We start from the raw sequence: 25933 nt of genomic DNA, 5'->3' as shown, positions 1-25933 counted from the left end.
ATGTTTATGCATTTATCATATTATGCATTATTGTTGCAATGAATAAAATGTTTCTTTTATTTACGATATTGTTTTCTTCAATTTATTTTTGTCCTCCTTTTCATTGTAAAAAAAGTTGGTCACCTTACTGCATAGAGCAGAGAGACCCCAACAACTTTTGCTGGATTGTGAAGCAAATAACACACAACCTCTTATTCCATTAAACCACTGATAATTAGGTTTTGTCTTTTACAGCAGCTAGCTTCGCATGCTCTGACCAATATGGTATTTGAACTGTTTCTATCCCAGCAGGAAATCTTTAAAATCGTTCCATATTTTTCCTGCCTCTGTATATATGTGATATGTCAACAAAAGAACACACACATTTGAAGCTAAATAGAGGGGCTACTGTCCCCCTGTGCTCAGGAGACATAGAATGAAGGGGAGTAGCTGGGAACATAAGCAGATCACGATGACCAAGTTCAAAACTGTTGAAGATGACATGTGGATCTACCTCCAAGTGAAAACTCTCCTATGTTTATTTAGAAATTAAACCAGAACAGTGGGGGACATTACTGTAGTGCCAAAAATGGGACTGTAATGAAGTAGCACAAGCATGTCCGATCATGAAGAGGTGGCACCCTTGGTAGGAAGGGAGCTGCTATAAGGCAAAACTATTACAGGGGGTAGCAACATTTAGGATTTCTTTTTAGGGAGTAAAAGGAATTGTGTTCATATAACCAGCAGCCCTTACACCTGTTGTAATTAGAACATTGGATTTCCCCACCTCAGATCTGGCAAGCACATGAATTTATGGCAGTCACTGTAATATAGACCAATTTTTCAACTGCACAGGCCACTGCTCGTCTGCAGACCGAGGATGGTCCGTGGAAGAGGTAACTGCCCTCATGTTGTAGATTATAAGCTTCATACAACATCAGGGCACTTCACTCTTTCCCGAACCATCACCGGTCTGCAGACCAGTGGTTGGAAAACACTGATATAGACACTATTAGGGAAACCAAAAGTGAAAACAAGCTAGCAACTACAATACATTTAAAGTGGTAAGGTCCCAAGACAACAAGTTATGGCCCTGACCCTAATGGCTCTGAATTCATCTCCCCATTCTCCCCTTGAGATACCAGCAACATCTTAAACCACCAAAATAAAACGCATAGTTAGCAACAGTTGTCAAGCTCCTATCATCTCCAAGCGCCAGTCTCTCTTTCTTGAGAGTGATGAGCATGACTTGGCTGACAATCTGAGGACAGATCAAAACTTGCTTGGCAGCAGAAAGTGGGAGGTGATCACACACACTGGCCTCCCACAGGGGAAAGCCAGGGAGTAAGCTCAGGGCTTATGGGGCTGACAGGGAAGGGCATTGCAAGAGAAGAGGTTGAGAAAGGAAGGGGAAGAGAGGTGAAGGGGTGACTGAAACATATCTATAAATTCTGGGGAGGTCTATAGAAAGCAATGGAAGGAGTGGCTGCAGAAAGTCAGCCTCTTAGGCAGGGGTCCCCAAACTTTTTACACAGGGGGCCAGTTCACTGTCCCTCAGACCATTGGAGGGCCGGACTATAAAAAAAAACTATGAACAAATCCCTATGCACACTGCACATATCTTATTTTAAAGTAAAAAAACAAAACGAGAACAAATACAATTTTTAAAATAAAGAACAAGTAAATTTAAATCAACAAACTGACCAGTATTTCAATGGGAACTATGCTCCTCTCACTGACCACCAATGAAAGAGGTGCCCCTTCCGGAAGTGCGGCAGGGGCTGGATAAATGGCCTCAGGGGGCCTCATGCGGCCCTCGGGCCGTAGTTTGGGGACCCCTGCTCTTAGGTGTGCATGCTCCAACCCACATGTGCCCACTGATGCACAGCTCTGGGGACGCCCTCTACTGGTAGCTGTTCTTGGGAGCACTACAAATGCCAGGTAATGTTCAATGAGTGTGGGGGCCTAAGCTGATCTGCAGGACAAAGAAGAGCTGGTTAAGAGAAAGAATAAAACTCTCCAGATGTCTGATCCTGGAGAAAAGCAGACAAAGCATTTATAAACATTCTTTTTAAGCATGGCTATGACATGTGCCAAATAAAGATATTCAAAAGGCATGTTAATGACTCGTGACAGGAGAACATGCCTTTAAGTGGGTATGTTAGCATGTGATGCACTCCAAACCGCAGACACAGTGCCCGTGTATCCAGAGCACGGTGAATTTATGTCAGTCACTGTAATATTGACCAGTTTTTCAACTGCCAGTGCACAGGCCACTGCTCGTCTGCAGACCGAGGATGGTCCGTGGAAGAGGTAACCGCCCTCGTGTTGTAGATTATAAGCTTCATACAACCTCAGGGCACTTCACTCTTTCACGGTCTGCAGACCAGTGGTTGAAAAACACTGATATAGACACTATTAGGGGAACCAAAAGTGAAAACAAGCTAGCAACTACATTTAAAGTGGTAAGGTCCCAAGACAACATCAGGGAAAAGGTTTTTAGATAAATTTTTACACTTCAATGTGGGAGAAAACATAACATCTAGGAGACATGAGCATAGATTCAGGTCCTCCAAATACAATTTGTGGGCATGGTAGGCCTAACACCTCTGCAGGCCTGCAAGGTCCTACAAGTTATGGCCCTGGCCCTGATGGCTCTGAATTCATCTCCCCATTCTCCCCTTGAGATACCATGCTGGATCCTGGCTCAGGGCCTTTGCTCTTGCTGTCCTTGTCTATCTATTTAAGCCCCTGTCCTGATCTAGCCCCTTCTAGGTTATTTATTTATTTACTTACTTACTTATTTATTTAGCGAGAGGAGGAGAAATAGAGAGACAGACTCCAGCATGTGCCCCAACTGAGATCCACTTGGCCACCCCGTCTGGGGCTGATGCTTGAATCAACCGAGCGATCCTCAGTGCTCGGGGCCATCACTCAAATCCATGGAGCCACTGGCTGCAAAGGGGGAAGAGAGAGGAGGGGTAGAGAAGCAAATGGTTATTTTTTAAAACATGTTTTAACATTATACGGAGTGAAATAAGTAAATCAGAAAAAACCAGGAACTGCATTATTCCATACATAGATGGGACATAAAAGTGAGACCAAGAGACATTGATAAGAGTGTGGTGGTTACGGGGGGAGGGGGGAGAGGGAGAGGGAAGGGGGGAGGGGGAGGGGCACAAAGAGAACTAGATAGAAGGTGACAGAGGACAATCTGACTTTGGGTGATGGGTATGCAACATAATTGAACGACAAGATAACCTGGACTTGTTATCTTTGAATATATGTATCTTGATTTACTGATGTCACCCCATTAAAATAAATAAATAAATAAAATTAAAAAAAAAAAAAAACCATGTTTTAAAACACTATTTTCTGAAAATAACCTTAATTATTTTCCAAAATAGTTATTGCATTTAGAATAACCCATTTTATGGACGAATTAACTATTTGAATTAATCTGAAAGAACACCTAGGAGAATGCAAACAAACGTGTCATTTGGGCTAGACAGCAGGGCAAGGCCACTGGCAGGGAGCCAAGGCCAGAGGTCGGGAGGGGTCATATGCCTGACAAGAGAAGGAGAAGGAATGAAAATGGGAGGGGAGTGAGGGAGCCCCTGAGAACAGGTTTCTACTTCAATTATTCCAGGCATGTCCCACTCAGAACAACTGGCTTATTATGCATCAAATACATCTATAAAAAAAGAGAGACACACCGTTCAGTCATTCCACAGATTTACCTCCCCTGTGCCAGGTGCTGGGGATGACAGCAAGAATGAAACAAACAAGCTGCTTCTCTTATTGGAGCTTTGTTCTTTCTAGCAGAGACAAAAAAATGAGTATGTAAGTGCACAAATATATCCTATATGTATTTTATATACTTCATTATTACATGTTCAGAGAAAGGAATCCATGTTCTCATTTTTTTTTTAAGTTTGCTCGCTTTTTTATTTTACTTTTTTAAAATTATTTATTTATTTATTCATTTTAGAGAGGAGAGAGAAAGGGAGAGAGACAGAGAGAGAGAGAGAAAGAGAGAGACAGAGAGAGAGAGAGAGGAGAGAGAGACGGGGGGAGGAGCTGGAAGCATCAACTCCCATATGTTGATGCTTGACCAGGCAAGCCCAGGGTTTCGAACCAGCGACCTCAGCATTTCCAGGTCGACGCTTTATCCACTGCGCCACCACAGGTCAGGCATGTTCTCATTTTTAAAATCCACAGCTTGGGGGATGAAGTTGAGTGGTGGAAAAGTTTTAGGAGAATAGTTTTAGAATTTTCACAAATTAAGAATATTGAAGATAAATCTCTAAAAAAAAAAAGAAAGAAAGAAAGAAAGAAAAATATCCCAGGCTAGATATGGGAACAGAGAGGCCAATATCTAAAGGAGCATTCAAAATTGGTATAGGTTCAGTCCCATTGGACAACTTCAAGACTTGGCATACACGTTGCATGTTGAAGCCTAGGAACTGCTAAAATTATATTTCTAGAGAAGAAGAAAAACAATTTTTAACATCACTATTTGCCTTAGTACAAAAGTAGTACAAAATACACTTACAGAGTTGCTAGAGTTGTTATGATATCGGCCCAGAGTGAAAGAAAAGCAAAATATGACACCCACTGAAACAGAACACACCAGCCTACAAGCCCACGAACTCTACAGTGCTCCAAGAGAGGACAATGAGCTCATCTCTTTGTTAGCTTTGAGCATGCTGAGCGCTTTCTGGAAATTGCTAATACTGCAGCCTAGATCATCTGCTCCAAGCCAAAGGGAGACAGAAACACACTGACTCAGGCATCGGTTTAGAATTCTGCGGTCACTCAATCCCAGGGCAGGGAGCCTGTTTACAAGATTGTTTCACTTAGGAGACAGACAAATCTATAATACAAGTTTTTAGGCCATTTATGACCAGTCCCCTGGTCTATAAATTATATAATAGTTAATTGATAATCGTTAAATTTTTGAAGAAGAAATGGGTATACTATTCACAAGTGCTATCTTAGTAAAAAAAAAAAAATTTTTAAGAGTGAGCATTTGCGGTTGGCTCAGTGGTAGAACATCAGCCCAGTATGAGAATGTCCCAGGTTCAATTCCCAGCCAGGGCACACAGGAGAGCACCCATCTGCTTCTCCACTCTTCCCCCTCTACTTTCTCTCTATCTCTCTCTTCCCTTCGTGCAGCCAAGGCTCCATTGGAGCAAAGTTGGCCTGGCACTGATGATGGCTCCATGACCTCCACCTCAGGTGCTAGAATGGCTCCGGTTGCAACAGATCAATGTCCCAGATGAGCAGAACATCGCCCCCTGGTGGGCATACCGGGTGGACCCCTGCTGGGTGCATGTGGGAGTCTGTCTCTCTACCTCCCCGCTTCTGACTTCAGAAAATACAAAAAAAAAGAAAAAAAAAAAAGAATGAGGATTTGTATGGGTATACATGTAATTATATCATATGTTCATTAGTTAATTTACCTGAGATCTATTAGTGACTTTTAAAAATTCAGTGTTAGGGATACAAAAATAAATAAGATGTGATCTCTGACTTTGAAGCAAACTACAATCTGATTTAAGAGATCAACTTGTGAGCAATAATTATGGTACCACAGGGTAAGTGCTTATAGAGGTTTTGGTACACTATTAAGGACTCAGCGAAGAGAAAATAATGAATCTTGACTGGGCAGAGAGGTGAGTTAAAGAAGGTTCCTGGAGGACAGGATATTTGAGTAGAGCATCATAGCTTGAATAGGAGTTTTCCAAGAAGAGGGGGTTAGGGGGAGGTTGTTAAGGAAGAGGAAGCAGCTTATTTAAAACATAAAAACAAAAACATGCTGTGGAAGTGCAGGGTCTCCTTAGAGAACTGCAGCATGAAAGGAGGAAGAAAAGCAGGGGTAGGATAAATTTGCCTGTGGCCTGGGTGTTAGTTTGGACACGGGTTCAGTGTCCTAAAAAAAAAAAAAGTCCTCAAATAAGAATGGCTTTAAAAATAAAAGATATTTCTTTCTCTCATGCATAATATTATGGTCACGAGCAGTTGAGGGCTGCCAGGAAGTCTTCTCAATCTTCTAGAATTTATTAAGACGTATTTTGTGTCCTAACATGTGGCCTATCTTTGAAAATGTTCCATTGCACTTGAAAAAAATGTATATTCTGCTGCTTTGAGATAAAGTGTTCTGTAAATGTCAATTAACATTAGATCCAGTGTGTCTTTTGAGGTCACTCTTACCTTGTTATTTTTTTTGTCTGAGAAACCTATCCATTGGTGACAGTGGGGTGTTAAAGTCTCCTACTATGACTGTATTATTATTGATCTCTCTCTTTATGTTCTCCAAGATTTTTTTTCATGTATTTGGGTGCTCTTCTGTTGGGTGCATATATGTTTACAAGGGTTATATCCTCTTGTTGAATTGCTCTCTTTATCATTATGTAGTGACATTCTTTGTCCCTTACTATATATAGCCTTTGTTTTAAAGACTATTTTGTCAGATATAAGTATTGCTTTTTTTCACTTGCATGTAATTATTTTTCCATCCCTTTATTCTCCGTTTTTCCATCCCTTATGTCTGTGTGTATCTTTCATTCTGAGGTGCGTCTCTTGTAGACAGCATATAATTATATATGGTTCATGTTTTCTTATCCATTCAGCTACCCTATGTCTTTTCATTGGAACATTTAATCCACTTACATTTAAGGTTATTATTGATATGTTCTTATTTATTGCCATTTTATTCTTTATACCCATGTTCCTCTTTCTCTTGATTTTTTGTTTCCTCTTCTTAAAGCAGGTCCTTTAACATTTGTTGCAATACTGGTTTGGTGGTAATGACCTTTTTTAGCTTTTTCTTTTGTCTGGAAAGTTCTTTATTTCACCTTCAATTTTAAATGATAGCCTTGCTGGACAGAGTAGTTTTGGTTGTAGAGTCTTGCTTTTAATCATTTTGAATATTTCTTGCCAATTCCTTCTGGTCTGAAGTGTTTCTGCTGAGAAATCAGCTGACAGCCTTATGGGGTCTCTCTTGTAGGCAACCAATTGCTTTTCTCTTGCAGCTTTTAGGATTCTTTAATTAATCTTTGTCATTTTGATTATGATGTATCTTGGTGTGGACCTCTTTGGATTCATCTTGATTGGGACTCTCTGTGCTTCCTGGATTGTGTGACATTTTCTTTCACCAGGTTAGGAAATTTTTTTAGTCATTATTTCTTCACACAGATTCTCTATGCCTTGCTCACTCTCTTCTCATTTTGGTACTCCTATGATGCAAATGTTGTTAAGCTTGATGTTGTTCCAGAGGTTCCTTAGACTTTCCTCATTTTTCTTAAGTCTCTCTTCTCTTTGATGCTCTGCTTGGGTGCTTACTTCTACCTTGTCTTCTAAATCAGTGGTTTGACTCTCTGCTCTATCTAACTTGTTATTGATTCCTTCTAGTGGACTCTTAATTTCGTATATTGTGCTCTTAATTTTTGACTGGTTCTTTTCTTTATTGATTTTATGTCATTTTTTAATGATTCTTATCTCTTTAAGTTCCCACTGAGATCATCCATTCTCCCCCTAAGGTTCTTGAGCATCCTTATAAACATTGTTTTAAATTCTGCATCTGGTATTTTGGTTGCTTCCATTTCATTTCATTGCTTTTTCTGGGAATTTCTCTTGGTTTTTTATTTGGGGCTGTAGGGTTAATGCTGGACATTGCCCTTCCACACTTCCTGACAGATGGCCCAGGGCCTAGGCCTGTCCACTCTTGAATGTGTATAATGTTTGCCAAGGTACAAACAGACCTTGAATAAGGCTTCCATTTCCTTACTCTTAGCACATGTACTTCCTGCCTTTGGCTTTGTGCCACTACTGTCTAACCTCTTTATAAGCCAGATAATCGGTGGCTGGTTGTGGACCCACAGCCCAACCAGCCACCATCAGACCTCCCATATGTAAGTAATAAAGTCTATGTCTGCTCCATCTGGTACTTCTTGTGGTGTTTCTTTTGGAATATCTATGAGACACATAGATATACCTGGTCTGAAACTACTGTGCTACAGGGGTGTCCTTCTTTGTCTCTCCATTTTCTCTATGTTTATTAGGTAGACATACTATGACTCCCAAACTGGTTATATAATGAAGGTGTCTTGTTGAACTCAGTGGCACAATCTTCCAGACCACCTGAGCTCTGTACTTCAAGACCGTTTCTTACGGGTTACATGCACCCTCCTGTTGTGGTTGTGTCTCAAATACTGTTGGCCGTTTTGTTGGTGGAGTTAACCCTCTAAGCTGGCTGACTATATGGGTAAACTATGATCACCATGTGTGAGATGCTGGACAGGGGCTGCTACCTGATGTGGAGTTCTTACCAGCAGGATCTGGGGCCTTCTAGAATCCCCCTTTGGGACGGCTGCTTTTGTGGCTAGTTGAGTCAAGCTCTGGTGTGATCTGAAGCCTATCTGTGGTTGCGTTGATTCTGGGTCTGCTTGGGCAAGGTTCAGGTATAAATTGATGGCATATGTGTGTAATCAGACTTGGGCTACCTCTCTGTAGTTACCACATTGTTCACTGTTTGTGGCTGCATCTCCTTGGCCAGTGTGTGCATTGGAGAGGTCAATCTGTGTATAAGAGTTGGTTTCCTCCAGCTTAGAGCTGGGGGAAGATCTATAAAAGGGCAGAGGTTCCCTGAGCTCTGCCTCCACCTGTCAGCTATTCTGCCTCCCCCTAATGTTGCCTGATCTTCCTCTAGAGCCTTCCAAAGAAAGACTCTAAAGAAGGTCCAGACTGGCTGCATCCCACAGATCCTTCCCCACATTGCAAGCTCAGTAGGTCAGGGCAACCAGGATTGGGAAGACTGGGCTAGTGGGTGCCCTGCTTGGGGGTCATGCATTCAAGCACTTAATGAGGGGAAAGTGGTCCCTAATCCAGAACCAAACCACTCAGCATCTGATAAATTCTCCAGCTCTAGTTCCCCTAGGAGAGCCACAGATCCAGGTTGGGTGCCGCCAGCTGTTCCTCTGCAAGAGCAATATCAGTTGGGTGAAGCCAGCATGCTCAGGGGGACAGACCAAAAGTGTCTCCCATTGGGTGTGATGCTGATCCGGCCCACAGGAGAGGGCTAAGCACTTTCTTCCAGTCCCAGAAAATAGCCTCCAAGAGACTCACACTTTGAATGCCTGAGCTCTAAGCTGCTCTTCCATCCCCTATGGAACTGAGCTCAGTGGGACGGGAAATCCAGGACCTCGCAGGGCTGACCCAAACAGTCTCCCATTGTGGGTGGTACTCGCAGACCTGTAAGAGGGAGGTAGGTACCTCTTCCCTTTCTGAGGTAGTGTGGAATGAGTTTACCCTCACACCCCAGCACCTGCCCATCTGGTTCCCAGATAAAAGTTTCTCCAGGAGACTTGCTCTGAAGAGTCCTGGCTCTATGTGACACTCTGAGCTTTCTGTGTGGCTGAATTCAGCAGGACAAGGCTGGACAAATAATTCAACAAGTTGGGGGAGGGGCGCTGACCATGCTTTCAAGGTAAGGAAAACCAGCCCTCTTTCCAAAGCCACACAGTTTAGTCACTGTCTGGGTCTCTGCCAAAAGCCTCCCCAGAAAGAGTGCCCCAAATGTCACTGGTGGGTGCAGCCAGCAGACCCCTCCACAGGACCAAGCACAGCAGAGTGGCCTTGCCAGTAGTTGGAGATGGTCAGTATACTCCCCGGGCTGGTGCTGTAACAATAGGAGTGCTTGTTCCTGGGAAGGTGAAATCTGGGTCTTTCAGGTGGACTGAATCCCCGCTGATTTTCACCCCCTAGTTGCTATGCAAACTCCTCTTCCCATTTCTTTTTCTTTTTCTTTTTCTTTTTTTTTTTTTTTTTTTTTTTTGCTGAAGCTGGAAACGGGGAGAGACAGACAGACTCCCGCATGCACCTGACCGGGATCCACCCGGCACGCCCACCAGGGGGCGATGCTCTGCCCACCAGGGGGCGATGCTCTGCCCCTCCGGGGCGTTGCTCTGCCGCGACCAGAGCCACTCTAGCGCCTGGGGCAGAGGCCAAGGAGCCATCCCCAGCGCCCGGGCCATCTTTGCTCCAATGGAGCCTTGGCTGTGGGAGGGGAAGAGAGAAACAGAGAGGAGGGGGGGGTGTGGAGAAGCAAATGGGCGCTTCTCCTATGTGCCCTGGAGGGGAATCGAACCCGGGTCCCCCACACACCAGACCGACGCTCTACCGCTGAGCCAACCGGCCAGGGCCCTCCTCCCATTTTTGTTGCTCTGGGTTTGAGATCCTTTCATGGGGTCAAAGGCATTCCTCCTGGGGAGAGTGAGTTCTATGCCGTACTATTTCCTCTGGCATCTCAGCCATGGCACCCGCAGGGACTAGCTCTTTTTGCTTCTTTGCCCTTCTTACTTACTAGTCTCTATGTGGCTTCTTCTCTAAATGCTTGGTTATACTATTTCAGTTCAGCTGGCCTTCAGTTGGTTATTCTGATTGATTGCTCTATAATTTAGTTGGAAATCTGGTTAGGGGCTGGAAGCAGGTGGGTGTAGCTTCCATCTACCCTGCAACCATCTTGGAATCCCCAGAAGATGTTCTCATACAAAGAACTCAACCAGCGTAGGAAAAAGGCACTGGGGATATAGGAAAGAGTAGACCCAATACAGGAATGAAGGAAAGAGTATCAGCAAGATGATGGGGAGGAGATAGATGTTCCAGAAGGACAGCTATATAGAGACCAGAGTGGAGCAATTCAGCAAATGCCAGAGAGATTTCCTCGGAAAGATAAACTGAGTGTATATCTGATGCATGTACATCTTTGTGAGGAAATATAGACAATAGAAAAGAAGCTTGGAATTGAATTAACAATATGTTCATTGAAAACTAAGCACAAGGCCCTGGCCGGTTGGCTCAGCGGTAGAGCATCGGCCTGGCGTGCGGGGGACCTGGGTTCGATTCCCGGCCAGGGCACATAGGAGAAGTGCCCATTTGCTTCTCCACCCCACCCCTCCTTCCTCTCTGTCTCTCTCTTCCCCTCCAGCAGCCAAGGCTCCATTGGAGTAAAGATGGCCTGGGCGCTGGGGATGGCTCCTTGGCCTCTGCCCCAGGTGCTACAGTGGCTCTGGTCGCGGCAGAGCGACGCCCCGGAGGGGCAAAGCATTGCCCCCTGGTGGGCAGAGCCTCGCCCCTGGTGGGCGTGCCAGGTGGATCCCTGTCAGGCGCATGCGGGAGTCTGACTGTCTCTCCCCGTTTCCAGCTTCAGAAAAAGAAAAAAAAGAAAAAAAAGAAAGAAAACTAAGCACACAAAAATAAAAGACACTTATTAACTCCAAGGAAAACAAAAGTTGTGCAGGTAAAGTTAATCATAGGTTTCTAAGTTTGGCAATTTTGTAGCTGCAAACAGTATTTCAGAGCCATGAGAATGTAAACACCGATCATCAGTTTAACCAAAATTAAGCTAAAACAACAGTGGGATAGTGAGGGATAGGGCAGAAGGAGTAACAGGGTCAACCTCGAGTTCCTGAGGGGGAATCAATAGATATGAAGAAAAACTGGAAAAGCAGGAAAGAATGATACAGGAATGTTGTTTAGGGACCTGGAGGCACATATGATAGTAATCATCCCAAAGAAGTGAAAGTAAAGGGAAATTTGGATGCAGAAAGAGAAATGGGGCCTGTCCAGTAAAAGGTTGGCAAAGCCAGATAGGAAACATCTATAATATAAAACAAATTTGAATTCTTTTTCTAGGCTGTATAACAAATAATCACAAAGATAGTGACTTAAAACAATACCTGTTTCTTGCCGGACCAGATGGTGGTGCAGTAGATAGAGCATCGGACTGGGACGTGGAGGAACCGGATTCAAAACCCCAAGATCCCCGGCTTGAACACGGGCTCACCTGACTTGAGTGAGGGGTTGCTGGCTTAAGCGTGGGATCATAGACATGACCCCATGGTCGCTGGCTTGAGCCCAAAGGTCACTGGCTTGAGCCCAAGATTGCTGGTTTGAGCAAGGGGTCACTCAGTCTGCTATAGCCCCCGGTCAAAGCACATATGAGAAAGCAATCACTGGACAACTAAGGAGTTGCAACTAAAAATAGATGTTTCTCATCTCTCCATTCCTGCCTTTCTGTCTTTATCTGTCCCTCTCTCTGACTCTGTCTCTGTCGGGGGGGGGGGAAAAAGCAATACCCGTTTCTTTTCTCTCAGCTCGGTAGAGCAAAAGTCTGGCAGGATTCTTTCTCGGGGTCTCACCTGCCTTGATGCAAGGTGTTGCTGGGCCCTCTGATATGCAGTCTCTGGAAAGGAACCTGCTTTCAGCCTACCTGGGGTGCTGGCAGAATCCCACTGTATCTGGTTATAGGAGTGAGGGCCCATTTCCTGTCACAGGGACCCTCTACCTTCAGGCCCTCTTGTGCTTCAAATTTTCCTATTCTGCTTTTCTTTCTAACTGAGGTATAATTGACATGTAACATCATATTAGTTTAAGGTGCACAATGTAATGATTCATATTTGTATAAACTGTAAAATGACGACCACAATAAGTCTAGTTAACAGCCACCACCATACACAGTTACACATTTTTTTTCTTGTGATAAGAACTTCCAGGATCCACTTGAAAGTCGATCCACTTCCTCTTCTGCTTTTAAGGACCCAGGCGCTTACACTGGACCCGTCCAAGTAATCCAAGATAACTTCCTTATTTAAGGTCAACTGATTAGTAAACTTAATTATATCTGCAAAACCCCTTTCCCAAACAAAGTAATGTATTCATGCTGTAACCCCAGGTGGTGAAAGTAATATAGCTTTGGGAACCATACTGTCATTGTCACACATACTCAATTTTGCCACTCCAGTGCAAAAGCAGCCACAAGCAATGTGTAAATGAATACATACATATATAAATGCTTAGGAAAAGAACTAGAAGAACGCATTTCAAATCCTTCACTGTTATCACCACTAGGGAGGAGAGTAGGGGCTGAGGCTGGGCACACTGGGACTGTTCACATTTTATTCTATGTACTGACTTACCTTCTGATGACTTCACAATGTACTGATTAAGTCATAAAAATTTTATTTGGCCCTGGCCAGTTGGCTCAGTGGTAGAGCGTCGGTCTGGCATGCAGGAGTCCCGGGTTCGATTCCTGACCAGAGCACACAGGAGAAGCGCCCATCTGCTTCTCCACCCCTCCCCCTCTCCTTCCTCTCTGTCTCTCTCTTCCCCTCCCACAGCCAAGGCTCCAATGGAGCAAAGTTGGCCCGGGCACTGAGGATGGCTCTGTGGCCTCTGCCTCAGGCGCTAGAATGGCTCTGGTTGCAACAGAGTGACGCCCCACATGGGCAGAACATCACCCCTTGGTGGGCATGCCAGGTGGATCTTGGTCGGGCACATGCAGAAGTCTGTCTGACTGCCTCCTCATTTCCAACTTCAGAAAAATACAAAAAATAAAATAAAATTTATTTATAGAAAAACTCAACCAATGATGGTAATATCTGCAGAGAGGGAATATAATAAACCTTCTCTTTCCAAATTACTGTTTTCTTTGATTCTTTTTTTTATTGTTGTTACAATGAGTTTCTGTTGCTGTGGTGAACACAAATATGTATATACACTTTTAATTTTACTGATGATTATGAAAAGTTAAGTAAAGAGCTAGGTAGATAGTTATCCACAATAGTATGGCATAATACTCCTGTTACCACTTTAAGTTAAAAGTGCAACATTTTAAGAGTATAGCCAGAAAATGAATTCAGCTATATAAATATGCATCAAAAATCCACTAAAATGTTAACAGTGAGTATTCGAGGCAGTGAAATCATGGATAACTATTTCTTCCTTTCTAGTTTTTAATAATTCCCAGTTTTCTATTATAAGCATGTATTATTTTTATAATTGAAAAAATCACTATTTTTAAAAAGCTAACTATAAATGCCAAGTAAACTGTAGTATTCATGTCAGTGGGTTGCCAAATTTTCTTCCCAGCAAAAGTCTGCTTGCAAAACAGTAAGACTCAGAGTTGATCTTGGAAAGCATGGGTTCTAAAGAACAGGAACCTGAGGATGCGTGGTGCAAATGCAGAGATCGTGTTCCTTGTACAGTTGCAGATGGAGTAACTCTTGCCAAGTGACCGGAACACTCAGGGGTATTGCAAGGCCCACGCCCCCTTCTGGTCCACACTTGGCACATTCTAATGAGTGTCATTTTCTTAGCAGACCAGATTTCTGATTCCTATAGTCATAACAACACCAACTCTCTCACCACCCCATGGTGTGATACTCACAGCAAGTGGCTTTTTGCATATTCCTGAGAGGGCTGCCTCTGCAGATTGACAATACACCTTGGTAGTGGGCATTTTCACAGCTCAGGAGAACAGCACATGCTTGCAATGCAGCCCTCACCCCCTTTTCTTGAACAGGCCCTTCCCCAGACACATACCTGTGGTGTTCCAGCTTTCTCCACACCTATCCTTAGTCCTTGCCTGGACAGCTTGGAGCTCCTGTCTCTTAAAAGGTGCTGTGGGAGCCTGACCTGTGGTGGCGCAGTGGATAAAGCCTCGACCTGGAATGCTGAGGTTGCCGGTTCAAAACCCTGGGCTTGCCCAGTCAAGGCACATATGGGAGTTGAAGCTTCCTGCTCCTCCCCCCTTCTCTCTCTCTCTCTCTCTCTCTCTCCTCTAAAATGAATAAATAAAAAAATAAATAAATAAAAAGGTGCTGTGGGAGACCTGAGGATACAAAGGGTAGGGCGCGGACCCTCAGAGGAGCTCCCGGCAATGAGAAAGAAAATGTGACCATAAAAGGAGAGCACACAGAAAGATAAGTGCCCTAAGAAAGGTCAAGGTGAAGTGTCTTGTGGGAAATGGGATGATTAATTCAGTTGTTTTTTCTCTTTCTTCTTTTCATTTTAATTTATTGTGTTGACATGGTTTCAAGTAACCCCCCCACATAACACCCTCTACACAACGCATCATGCCCCACTATGCTCCATGCAAAGTCTCTTGCCACCCATGTTCCCCTCCTTTGCCCCTCCCACTACCTCTAACCCCCCTTTCCCTCTAGGAATTGCTACCCTGTTGTCTATATATATGTGTGTGTGTGTGTGTGTGTGTGTGTCCTCCATACATGTTGTCAGCTAATCACTTCACCTTCTTTGATCTCATCCCCTCTATCCCCTTCCCTCTGACAGCTGTCCATTTGTTCCCTGTGACCCATTTGCCTCTGTTTCTATTTTGTTCCTCAGTTTATTGTGTTCATTAGATTCCACATATAAGTGAGATCCTATGGTCTCTGTCTTTCTCTGCCAGGCTCTTTCACTTAGTACAATAATCTCCAGGTCCACCTATGCTGTTGCAAAAGGTAAGATTTCCTTCTTTTTTATGGTTGCATAGTATTCCATCGTGTAAGTGTACCACTGATTTTTTTTTGTCCACTCTTGCACTAATGGAAACTTGGGCTGTTTCCAGATCTTGGCTTTTGCAAACAACACTGTAATAAAAATGAGGGTGCATATCTTCTTTTAAATTAGTGTTTTGGGATTTTTAGGATATATTCCTAGAGTGGGATTGCTGGGTCAAAAGGCAGTTCTATTTTTAATTTTTTGAGGAATCTCCATAGTGTTTTCCACAGTGGCTGCACCAGTCTGCATCCCCACCAGCAGTGCAGGAGGGTTCCCTTTTCTCCACACCCTCGCCAGCACTTGTTGTTTGTTAACCCTTTGAGTAGTAAGTTTTTTCATGCTCACTGACCCCTGGGAGTGAGTTTTCTTTCAAAAAATAAAATTAGTTCCAGTTCCAGTTTTATTAACTTAAAATCATATTTGTTTGATAACCAATTTATGGAAACAAGAAGAACATACATTTGCCTTTTTTTAATGTTGCCTTCACATTTTTAAAATAAAAATTTTTGTTACGATGGTCTGGATGGTCAGGAGGCACGAGGACGTACATGAACGTTCATACTACTCAAAGGGTTAATTTGTTAATGAGTGCCATTGTGACAGGTGTGAAGTGGTGTCTCATTGTGGATTTTTTTTTGGAAAAAAATTTTTAAAGACTTTCTTCATTTTAGAGAGAAGAGAGGGAGAGGAAGAGAGAGGGAGAGAGAGAGAGAGAGAGAGAGAGAGAGAATGGGGAAGAGCAGAAAGCATCAACTCCCATATATGCCTTGACCAGGCAAGCCCAGGGTTTTGAACCAGAGACCTCAGCATCAACACTTTATCCACTGCACCACCACAGGTTAGGCTCATTGTGGATTTAATTTTCATTTGACTGATGTTTAGTGACACTGAAAATTTTTTCATATGCCTATTGGCCATCTGTATGTCCTCTTTGGAGAAGTGTTTATTCAGGTCCTTTGCCAGTTTTTTAATTGGATTTTTTGACTTCCTGAGGTTGTTTTAGAAGTTCTTTATAAATTTTGGTTATTAACCCCTTATCATATGTACCGGCAACTATGTTCTCCCATAGAGTGAATTCTTTTTATTTTGTTAATGGTGTCCTTTGCTGGGCAAAAGCTTTTTAGTTTGATATAATCCCACTTGTTTCTTTTGTCTCTTATTTCACTTGCTCAAGGAAATATATCAGCCAAAATATTGCTACGAGAGATATTGGAGAGGCTCCTATGTTTTCTTCTAGGATTTTTAGTGAAGTCTTTTTTATCCGTTTTGAGTTTATTTTTTGTGAATGGTGTAAATTGGTAGTCTAATTTCATTTTTTTGTAAGTACATGTCCAGTTTTCCCAATCCCATTTAGTAAAGAGACTGTCTTTACTCCGTCGTATACTTTTGCCTCCATTGTCAAGTACTAATTGACCATTGTTTGGCAAACAAGTGTGTTAGGCTTGCTCGTTTGTACTTTGCCTGATTGGTGCGTGAACATGGGCAACACCAAGTGTGTATAGTGTATGTAAGGGTGCAGGTGCTTGCTTGCCTTTAGGGTAGCACATTGTAGATTGCAGATGGCCTGCTGCCATTGGGAAGGGCCATTGTTTTCTATTGTTTGTCCAAGAAGGGGTTCCCCCCACCCAGGGTTGTTTGCTCATCAGCCCAGAGAGAGAGAGAAGCAGATTTCCCTGCCTGATTGCTCGTCCACCAATGCAAGACTCTAATAAATGAAATAACCCATCATTTTCCGGCTCCACAGAACCTCTACCATCTGCCTAAATCTATTGTGAACCTGCATGGCTCCAGCCACCAGCCATACAACAGTAAAGGTGTGGTTTATTTCTGAGTTCTCCATTCTGTTCCATTGATCTGTATGCCTGTTCTTATGCCAGTACCAAGCTGTTTTGATAACAATGGCCCTTGTAGTATAACTTGATATCAGGAAGTGTAATACCTTCCACTTTGCTCTTCATTTTCAAGATGCTGAATCTATTTAGGTTCTTTTTTGGTTCCATAAAAAGTTTTGGAATATTTGTTCTAGATCTGTGAAGTATGCCCTTGGTATTTTATTAGAAATTGCATTGAATCTATAGATTGCTTTGGGTAGTATGGATGTTTTAATGATGTTAGTTCTTCCTATCCATGGACATGGTATATGCTTCCACTTGTTTGTATCTTCCTCAATTTATTTTTCAATGTCATAATTTTCCAAGTACAAGTCTTTTACCTCCTTGGTTAAGTTTATTCTTACATACTTTAATTCTTTTTGTTGCACTAGTTAATGAGATTGTTTCCTTAATTCCTCTTTCTGTCCATTCATTATTGGTGTATAAAAATACCACCGGTTTCTGAATCTTAATTTGATATCCTGCCACTCTGCTGAACTCATTTATCAGGTCTAGTTATTTTTTGGCAAAGACTTAAGAGGTTTCTATGCATAGTAACATGTTGTCAGCAAATAATACAGTTTTACATCTTCCTTTTCAACTTGGATGCCTTTTATTTCTTCTCCTTGTCTGATTGCTGTGGCTAGGATTTCTAATACTATGTTGAATAAGAATGGTGAAAGGAGGCACCCCTGTCTTGTTTCTGATCTTACAGGAATTACTTTTCATTTTTGCCCATTGAGGATGATGTTGGCTGTCAGTTTGTCATATATGGCCTTTACTATTTTAAGGTATATTCCCTGCATTCCTACTTTGCTCAGAGTTTTTTATCATGAATGGATGCTGAATTTTATTGAATTCTTTTTTCTGTATCTATTGATATAATTATGTGATTTTTATCCTTCATTTTGTTTATGTGATGAGTCATGTTTATTGATTTGCAAATATTTCCAGCCTTGCCTCCCTGGATAAATCCCACTTGATCATGGTGTATAATCTTTTTAATGTATTGCTGGATCTAATTTGCTAATATTTTGTAGCGAATTTTAGCCTCTATGCTCATCAGGGATGTTGGCTTATAGTTTCTTTTTCTTTGTAGTGTCTTTACCTGCTTTTGGAATGAGGATAATGCATGCCTCATAAAATGAGCTTGGAAGTCTTCTCTTCTCTTGAATTTTTTGGAATAGTTTGAGAAGGAGAGGTGTTAGTTTTTCTTTGAATATTGGTTAAAATTTGCTGGTGAAGCCATCCAGTGCAGGACTTTAGTTTGCTGGGAGTTTTTTGATAACTGTTTCAATTTTATTTGGTGTATTTGGTCTACTTGGGTTTTCTGATTCTTCCATATTGAGTTTTTGGAAGATTATATGTTTCTAGGAATTTATCCATTTTGCATAGGTTGTCCAATTTTTTGGCATTATAGATCTTCACAGTATTTTCTTACAATCCTTTATATTTCTGTGATGTCTGTTGCTACTTCTCTTCTTTCATTTTTAATTTTATTTATTTGGGTTCTCTTTCTTTTTTTATTGATGAGTCTTATTAAAGGTTTGTCAATCTTGTTTACCTTTTCAAAAAACCAGCTCTTGGTTTCATTGATCTTTTGTATTTTTTTTTTAGCCTCTTTGTAATTTATTTCCACTCTGATCTTTATTATTTCCTTCCTTTTACTCCTCTGGGCTTTATTTGTTGTTCTTTTTTTAGTTCTTTTAAGTGCAAGTTTAGATTGTTTATTTGAGCTTTTTCTTGCTTCTTAAAGTATGTTTGTAATGCTATGAACTTCTCTCTCAGAACTGCTTTTGTCCATAGATTTGGGGTTGTTGAATGTTCATTTTTGTTTGTTTCAAGGAAATGTTTCATTTCTTCCTTGATCTCATTGTTAACCCATTCCTTATTTAATAACATGCTCTTTAGCCTTCAAGTGTCTGAATATTTCAGTTTTTCTGTTGTACTTGATTTCTAGTTTCATGCCATTGTGATCAGAGAAGATGCTTGATATGATTTCAATCTTCTTAAATTTATTGAGATTTTTTTTTGTGTCCTAACATGTGGTCTATCCTAGAAAATGTACCATGGACACTTGAAAAGAATGTATATTCTGCAGCTTTAGGGTAAAATGTTCTGAGGATATCAATTAAGTCCAGTTGATCTAGTGTGTCATTTAAGGCCACTGTTTCTTTGTTGATTTTCTATCTGAAGGATCTATCCATTGATATCAGCAAGGTGTTAAAATTATTTACTATTCTGTATTGCTTTATGTCCATCAAAATCTGCTTTATATATTTAGGTCCTCCTATATTGGGATGCATAAATATTTACAATGGTTATAACTGCTTGTTGGATTGCTCTCTTTACCATTGTTTAGTGGCCGTCTTTGTCCCTTGCTATGGCTCATGTTTTCTTATCCGTGCAGCTACCCTATGTCTTTTTTTTCTTTTAATTTAGTGAAAGTAGGCGAGGTAGAGACTGACTCCCTCATGCGTCCCAGTCAGAATCCACCTGGCAAGCCCACTAGGGTGTGATGCTCTGCCCATCTGGGGCACTTGCTCAGTGGCAACCAGAGATATTTTTTAGTGCCTGAGGCAGAGGCCATCGAGCCATCCTCAATGCCTGGGGCCAACTCACTCCACTGGAGCCATAGCTACAGGAGGGAAGGAGAAGAGAGACAGAGAAAAGTGAGAGGGGAAGGGTTGGAGAAACAGATGGGCGCTTCTCCTGTGTGCCCTGACCAGGAATCAAACCCAGGACATACACATGCCGGGCCGATGCTCTACCACTGAGCCAACTGGCCAGGGCCTACCCTATGTTTTTTGATTAGAGCATTCAATCCATTTACATTTAAGGTTATTATTGACAGGTACTTATTTATTGCCATTTTATTCTTCAAACCTATAATTCTCTTTCTCTCAATTTCTTTTTTCTTTTTCTCTTCTTTTTTTTTTTTTTTTTTTTTTTTATTTTATTAAATTTAATGCAGTGACATTGATAAATCAGGGTACATTTGTTGAGAGAAAATATCTCTAGATTATTTTGACATTTGATTGTGCTGTATACCCCTCCCGCAAAGTTAGATTGTCTTCTGTCACCTTCTATCTGGTTTTCTTTATGCCCCTCCCCTCCCCTAACCCCTCTCTCCTTCTTCACCCCATCCCCCCTCCCCCAACCCCCCCGCCCCTGTTGCCATCACATTCTTGTTCATGTCTCTGAGTCTCATTTTTATGTCCCTTCTATGTATGGATTCATCTCAGTTTTTTTTTTTCTGATTTACTTATTTCACTCCGTATAATGTTATCAAGGTCCATCCATGTTATTGTAAATGATCCGATGTCATCATTTCTTATGGCTGAGTAGTATTCCATAGTATATATGTACCAAAGTTTTTTAATCCACTCGTCCTCTGATGGACACTTGGGCTGTTTCCAGATCTTCGCTATTGTGAACAATGCTGCAACAAACATGCGGGTGCATTTCTCCTTTTCGAGCCCTTCTATGGTGTCCTTGGGGTATATTCCTAAAAGTGGGATAGCTGGGTCAAAAGGCAGTTCGATTTTCAGTTTTTTGAGGAATCTCCATACTGTTTTCCACAGTGGCTGCACCAGTCTGCATTCCCACCAGCAGTGCAGAAGGGTTCCCTTTTCTCCACATCCTCGCCAGCACTTATTCTGTGTTGTTTTGTTGATAAGCGCCATTCTGACTGGTGTAAGGTGATATCTCATTGTGGTTTTAATTTGCATTTCTCTAATGATTAGTGATGTTGAGCATTTTTTCATATGCCTATTGGCCATCTGTATGTCCTCTTTGGAGAAGTGTCTATTCATCTCTTTTGCCCATTTCTGGATTGGGTTGTTTGTCTTCCTGGTGTTGAGTTTTGCAAGTTCTTTATAAATTTTGGTTATTAACCCCTTATCAGACGTATTGTCAAATATGTTCTCCCATTGTGTAGTTTGTCTTTTTATTCTGTTCTTGTTGTCTTTAGCTGTGCAAAAGCTTTTTAGTTTGATATAGTCCCATTTGTTTATCCTGTCTTTTATTTCACTTCCCCGTGGAGATAAATCAGCAAATATATTGCTCCGAGAGATGTCGGAGAGCTTACTGCCTATGTTTTCTTCTAAGATGCTTATGGTTTCACGGCCTACATTCAAGTCTTTTATCCATTTTGAGTTTATTTTTGTGAGTGGTGTAAGCTGGTGATCTAGTTTCATTTTTTTGCAGGTAGCTGTCCAATTTTCCCAACACCATTTGTTAAAGAGGCTGTCTTTACTCCATTGTATTTCCTTACCTCCTTTGTCAAATATCAGTTGTCCATAAAACTGTGGGTTTATTTCTGGGTTCTCTGTTCTATTCCATTGATCTATATGCCTGTTCTTATGCCAGTACCAGGCTGTTTTGAGCACAATGGCCTTGTAGTATAACTTGATATCAGGAAGTGTGATACCTCCCACTTTATTCTTCTTTTTTAAGATTGCTGAGGCTATTCGTGTCCTTTTTTGGTTCCATATAAATTTTTGGAATATGTGTTCTATATCTTTGAAGTATGTCATTGGTATTTTCATTGGTATTGCATTGAATTTATAAATTGCTTTGGGTAATATAGACATTTTAATGATGTTTATTCTTCCTAACCATGAGCACGGTATATGCTTCCACTTGTTTGTATCTTCCTTGATTTCTTTTATCAATGTTTTGTAATTTGCCGAGTACAAGTCTTTAGTCTCCTTGGTTAAGTTTACTCCTAGGTACTTTATTTTTTTGGTTGTAATTGTGAAGGGGATTGTTTCCTTAATTTCTCTTTCTGACTGTTCATTGTTGGTGTATAAAAATGCTTCTGATTTCTGAGTATTGATTTTATATCCTGCCACTTTGCTGAATTTATTTATCAGGTCCAGTAGTTTTTTGACTGAGACTTTGGGGTTTTCTATATACAATATCATATCATCTGCAAATAATGATAGTTTTACTTCTTCTTTTCCAACTTGAATGCCTTTTATTTCTTCTTCTTGTCTGATTGCTGTGGCTAGGACTTCCAGGACTATGTTAAATAAGAGTGGTGAAAGGGGGCACCCCTGCCTTGTTCCTGATCTTAAGGGTATTGCTTTTAATTTTTTCCCATTGAGTATGATGTTGGCTGTGGGTTTCTCATAGATGGCTTTTATCATGTTGAGGTATGTTCCCTGTATTCCCACTTTGCTGAGAGTTTTGATCATGAATGGGTGCTGGATTTTATCAAATGCTTTTTCTGCATCTATTGAAATTATCATATGGTTTTTCTCCTTCTTTTTGTTTATGTGATGAATCACATTGATTGATTTACGAATATTGTACCAGCCTTGCCTCCCCAGAATAAATCCCACTTGATCATGGTGTATGATTTTTTCCATATATTGCTGGATCCGGTTTGCTAATATTTTGTTGAGGATTTTAGCATCTATATTCATCAGAGATATTGGCCTATAATTTTCTTTCTTTGTGTTGTCTTTGCCTGGTTTTGGAATCAGAATTATGCTCGCCTCATAAAAGGAGTTTGGAAGTCTTCCTTCCTCTTGAATTTTTTGAAATAGTTTGAGAAGGATAGGAGTTAGTTCTTCTTTGAATATTTGATAGAATTCCGTTGTGAAGCCATCGGGCCCCGGACTTTTCTTTGTTGGGAGTTTTTTGATAACTGTTTCGATCTCCTTTGGTGTAATCGGTCTGTTTAAGTTTTCTGATTCTTCCAGATTGATTTTTGGAAGATTGTATGTTTCAAGGAATTTGTCCATTTCATCTAGGTTGTCTAGTTTTTTGGCATACAGTTCTTCATAGTATTTTCTTACAATATTTTGTATTTCTGTTGTGTCAGTTGTTATTTCTCCTCTCTCATTTCTAATTTTATTTATTTGAGTCCTCTCTCTCTTTTTCTTGGTGAGTTTACTTAAAGGTTCATCAATCTTGTTTACCTTTTCAAAGAACCAGCTTCTAGTTTCATTGATCCTCTGTATTGTTTCTTTAGCCTCTATGTCATTTATTTCTGCTCTGATCTTTATTATTTCCTTTCTTCTACTACATTTGGGCTTTACTTGCTGTTCTTTTTCTAATTCTTTTAGATGCAGGGTTAAGTTGTTTATTTGAGCTTTTTCTAGCTTCTGAAAGTGTGCCTGTAGTGCTATGAACTTCCCTCTCAGCACTGCTTTCGCTGTGTCCCATAAATTTTGAGTTGTTGTATGCTCATTGTCATTCGTTTCTAGGAATTTCTTTATTTCTTCTTTGATCTCATTCTTAATCCATTCATTATTTAACAACCTGCTATTTAGTTTCCATGTGTTTGAGAATTTTTGAGCTTTTCTGCTGTGATTCATTTCTAGTTTCATGCCGTTGTGATCGGAGAAAGTGCTTGATATGATTTCAGTCTTCTTAAATTTGTTGAGAGCACTTTTGTGCCCTAACATGTGGTCTATCCTAGAGAATGTACCATGAGCACTTGAAAAGAATGTATATTCTGCTGCTTTAGGGTGAAAGGTTCTGAAGATATCTATTAAATCGAGTTGATCTAGTGTTTCCAATAAGTCTGTTGTTTCTTTGTTAATTTTCTTTCTTGAGGATCTATCTAGTGATGTTAGTGGGGTATTGAAATCCCCTACTATTATAGTATTACTGTTGATCTCGCCCTTTAAATCCATCAAAGTCTGTTTTATATATTTGGGTGCTCCTATATTAGGTGCATAGATATTTATAATAGTTATATCTTCCTGTTGGATTACTCCCTTTATCATTATGTAGTGGCCTTCTTTATCTCTTACTATATCCTTTGTTTTAAAGTCCAATTTGTCTGATATAAGTATTGCTACCCCAGCTTTTTTTTCATTTCCATTTGCATGAAACATTTTTTTCCATCCTTTTACCTTCAATCTGTGTGTGTCTTTTGTTCTAAGGTGTGTCTCTTGTAGACAACATATGTACGGGTCCTGTTTTCTTATCCACGCAGCTACCCTATGTCTTTTGATTGGATCATTTAATCCATTTACATTTAAGGTTATTATTGATATGTAGTTGTTTATTGCCATTTTCTTCTTTAAAGGTGTATTCCTTTTTTTTTTTTTTCCTGTATTCTTTTCCCACTTTATCTGTTTACACCAGGCCCCTTAATATTTCCTGCAGCATTGGTTTGGTTGTAATGAATTCCTTGAGTTGTTCTTTGTCTGGGAAGCTTTTTATTTCTCCTTCAATTTTAAATGATAGCCTTGCTGGATAAAGTAGTCTTGGTTGTAGGTTCTTGTTCTGCATTACTTTGAATATTTCTTGCCATTCCCTTCTGGCCTCAAGTGTTTCTGTTGAGAAGTCAGATGTCATCCTTATGGGGGCTCCTTTGTAGGTGATAACTTTTTTTTCTCTTGCAGCTTTTAATATTTTCTCTTTATCGCTTAGCTTTGGTATTTTAATTATGATGTGTCTTGGTGTAGGTTTCTTTGGGTTTCTCTTTAGTGGAGTCCTCTGTGCTTCTTGGATTTGTGAGAGTTTCTCTTGTATTAATTTAGGGAAGTTTTCAGCTATGATATGATTGAACAAAGTCTCTATCCCTTGTTCTTTTTCTTCTTCTTCAGGAACCCCTATGATGCGGATGTTATTTCTCTTCATGTTGTCACAGAGCTCTCTAAGAGTTTCCTCTGACTTTTTGAGTCTTTTTTCTCTTTTCTTTTCTGCTTTCATGCCTTCATTCCAGTTGTCTTCTAACTCGCTGATTCGATCCTCTGCTGTATTTATCCTGTTTTTAATTCCTTCCATTGTGGTCTTTATTTCTGATATTGTATTTGTCGTCTCCAACTGATTCTTTTTTATACTTGCTATTTCTTTATTTAGGTTCTCAAACTCCCCCTCCATTGTTGTTCTAAGATCCCTAAGCATCCTTACAATCATTATTTTGAACTCCGCATCTGGAAGTTTGATTATTTCCATATCACTCAGTTCATCTCTCGAAAGTGTCTCTTGTGGTTTCATTTGGATTGCACTCCTTTGTTTTCTCATCTTCTTCTTCTTTTTTTTTATTTGTAGAGTTGATTGAGTCTAGGCTTGGTGTTGTCTGCCTCCAGTTTTCCGTTGTGTTATTTTTAGGTCTTTGTGGGTTTGTATCAGCTATTATTTGTAATCCACTTTCGGATTTGGGCAGCTTTGAAGTCTTGATTTGTTTGTTTTCTTAACAGGTGATAGTCTTGTTAACTGATCTCAGCAGGGGGCTTCCTTGAAACTGTATCCAGGAATGCTGTGGGTGTAACCTGAGATGCTGAAGGTCTCTTCCACCAACTAATCTCACTGGGGGCAGGGTTTTTTCTCAGCTTCAGTAGGGGGAGGTGTATCTCAGATCTCCATGGAGACCTGAGTTACTGCCCCTCCTCCCCACTTCTTGTTTTCAGCTGTGTCTTGTTGTGCTGATTGGAGCTGGATAGATGTCCGGAGATCTCTGATCCGGAAGCACTTCAGCTCTGTTTTGTGAAAGGTTCAGTCCCTCCCCCAGCTATGGCCGCCTCCAGCACGAATGAGTCAGCTTTTTTATTTCGTTTCTTGCATACTTAGCCCCTCACAGTCTGTCCCTCTCCCTGTCTTTTCCACTTGGGAGATAAGCTGGTCTTTTCAACCCACCTTGCTCCCTGGTCGCCAGGTAAGTGGCTGTGAGCAGTAGTTTCTGCTCTTTTTCCTCTGTGAAATCCTCTCTGGGCTCTCAGCCTCACCCCCCTCCTTCCCTTCCTGTAAGCAGAGGAGATTCAGGCACTCCT

Source organism: Saccopteryx bilineata, chromosome 11 (assembly GCF_036850765.1).
Source record: "Saccopteryx bilineata isolate mSacBil1 chromosome 11, mSacBil1_pri_phased_curated, whole genome shotgun sequence".
Taxonomy (NCBI): domain Eukaryota; kingdom Metazoa; phylum Chordata; class Mammalia; order Chiroptera; family Emballonuridae; genus Saccopteryx; species Saccopteryx bilineata.
Note: the sequence above shows the minus strand (reverse complement) of the source record.